The sequence below is a fragment of the Photinus pyralis genome, unplaced genomic scaffold, assembly GCF_008802855.1.
Source record: "Photinus pyralis isolate 1611_PpyrPB1 unplaced genomic scaffold, Ppyr1.3 Ppyr1.4_LG2, whole genome shotgun sequence".
Taxonomy (NCBI): domain Eukaryota; kingdom Metazoa; phylum Arthropoda; class Insecta; order Coleoptera; family Lampyridae; genus Photinus; species Photinus pyralis.
Window position 1 is genome coordinate 16,108,706 of NW_022170403.1, and position 3,100 is coordinate 16,111,805.

Below are 3,100 nucleotides of genomic sequence, written 5' to 3' on the forward strand. Positions count from 1 at the left end.
ACGAATGCAGTTACGCTGATTAATACCACGACGCTTTGCGGCGAGTGGTATTTAAAAGCGTAACTAGCTGAGGTGGAACAGAGCTCCAAAATAATCTACAAATACTTGACTACGAATGGTATACGGAGGGACTATTCAATGAATCAAAAGAAAATTAAGCATAATTACCCACGCGAATTGTATTTCCATGACACAAATAAACGTCAAAATAAATTAGGAGTTGCTTTTCATTTTGCATCGATCTATTCGAAACTTTTGTGCTCCAAGCTATTCGTTATGGAGTGATTAATAAAAGATGTGGTTTGATAAGTCGGTTTGTCGAAATTATAACAAACTAAGAAGAATGTTTTCCGGTTTAATTACGACAAAATTTCGCGACATTTTCCACTTGGTGGAAGTTTTGACAAATGTCATTGAATATCGCATGAATTGTCGCTTCGAAATACCACACGTGAAATTATTCGGCTGAAATACCCACGTGAATTATCACTTAATTCGTTTCCCATTGGCCTCAACAATTTTTGAAATCTCGACATTTCACTGGTCGAATGTGACAAATGTTTAGATGAATTTGAATAGTCAAAGCAATTACCGTATGTTACAACATATGTCAAAATCACATTTGCGCGGATAACTCGAGACTGTCCGTTGTAGAATTTGAATTTATCAGAGACTTGTTTATAACTAGACCGCGCGTAACGTAGATTTTTACTATAACGCTTGTTTGTCAGATTAGGGATAGCAACCAACTGTTTCATCGCGGGGCAGACGTTTACGTTCTGTAGCTTGCTTTAGCCATGTTTATTCTAAATTTTATAGCCAAAAATAAGATAACATGTAGCTGTTAACTTGTTTTAATCGAATTTTTTTTTGGTGTTTTATTTGAACTAAATTGGAATATAACTGCCTGACTCTAGTCCTAATTTTGATTTTTATTATGTGTTATTTGGTGGTGACACGTATGGGAAATTACATTCTTTAAAAACTAAGATTTTAAGTTAGTTAGATATGATTATTTAGCGGTATTTTTGATTCAATATATGCCTATCCAAAAACCCAAATGGCGGTAACTGTATTATTTTTTCTAGGCTTTTGCTGATAACCATTTTGTTTACAACGCGGTGTGGTGTGGATTGAATGGAAAAACCTGAACACATTTCAGAATTTGGCAAATTTTTAATGCATCGCTTGATACGTGCAACAATCCTCCACCGATTTTTCTAGTTAAAAAGCTTTGAATGACCTCTCTTGATGCGAATATCGCATTCTGCACATATTGAACATTTTAACAGACTTAGCTATTTTTCTTGTAACAAACCTGAAATATACTTAGTTACCAGTAAGTACTAGTTACGTCTATTAACCTAATAGCAAAATAGGGTATTGCCGTTGTTTGCTGGTAAAGGATGTCGGTTCTGCGTTATTTTAAGTGAAGTGAAAGTCGAAAACGCTCGGTATTGCATTATTGTTTACACATTGTTAGGTACCTTTCTAAAATCGGCTTCATTCCCCGCAAATGCCACTATGGTGGGAGTAAATTTTTCTCTTCGATGGCTCTGATCCATTGGCCCTTTAAACTTTTATCCGTTGGAAAATTCAGCATATATTTAAAAAATTTATCTTAACAGAGTACATTGGATAAGGCCACAAGTTAACCTAAGTTTATTGGTTTTTCTCAGCAGAAATTAATTCTGTTCACTAATTTCGAGCTTAATTCGAGAATGAACTTAAGGCTGGGATTGCCTGAAAAGAGAAGTACCCATAGTAAAGGACAAAGTTTTTTTCGTTAGAATGTGCTGGTACCTAATAATGAATAGCGTAACTACAGCAGTTTTCTATACAAATATGTAGATCATTATACTCTCTTTAAGTGGGCCCCAAACAACACAGAGGGAGCTTTTAAAAAAATGCAATTTGATTTGCATAACCACACGACAAGAAAATATAAAACACAAACGCAAGGTCGTTCACGGCTCCTTACAGACTGCTAGGTTAACAAAATTATAATTAGCTCTCTACCTCACATAACTTGAGGAGAATAATGAACCGCTTGTAATGTAACGTATGAAGTAAAAATCGCGTAATTATTGGCATGGGGGACTTTCAAAATTTAGGTCGTAACATTGGTTCACAAGTGGCGACAGGAGCTTTTTGTTTGGAAGGGCCCTCAGTAAAACTCTTGATTCCTTCACTTTAACGGTAAAACGCCGACATTTCAAAGAAAACACCTTTGGAAATTCAATTCTTTTTCATTGTTACCTACGAAGTGTGTTCTAGTGCCTATTCAAATAACAGGTAACGAAGACTTTGTAACTAACGAAATGTTATTACAGTAGAGACGCGTATTGACTTTTAGGACTTGGAAAAAGTTCAACCATATTTTCGTTTTTTTTTTGTATTTTTCTCTGAAACGGTAGGGAAATTTCGAATTAGAACAAGCAAAAGCTTTTATGGAGAATGCATTTTTGTCAAAAAGTATAGTAAAAGTTTTTCTTCTTGTAAAGTCAATCCAGGGAGTAGGGACATACGGTATACCGATTTTTTTTAAATTTTTTAGCCGTTTATACCTAAATATACATTTGTTCCCCATGTCTTACATTCGAGGGATGGTCTTTTGTAAATTAGTAATATACAGGCTGATTCAAATTCGAGGGCCACCATGGCAGTGCCGTATTTATATAAGGGCAAAATTGTTGTAAGGGCGGCAAATTTGGAGGAAAACAGAAAAATTAAAATGCGTTCAAATTTTTTAGGTAAACGGTGAATCGGTAAATGAAATGAAGCAAAAATAAAATCTGTTAGTACATTCATTGCATTGCAAATATAGCCAATGAATGCCTTACTTTTCCCACCTTGTAATAATGGTGATATAGTGATATGTCAAGGGCGGCAAAAAATGTTCTCCACAGTGGCAGAAACCCTAAATCCGGCACTGCACCATGGGTATCTCGGGAACTGTAAGAGATAGGTAGGTGGTAAATTTGGCAAAGTTGTGTATTTTGATGCTTAACAAAAACAGTTTTGAAACTGAAATTCTGACTACTTTCGGAGATATCCGGAAAAAACGAGATTTTGAAAATCGTTTTTGTTTTTTACTGAA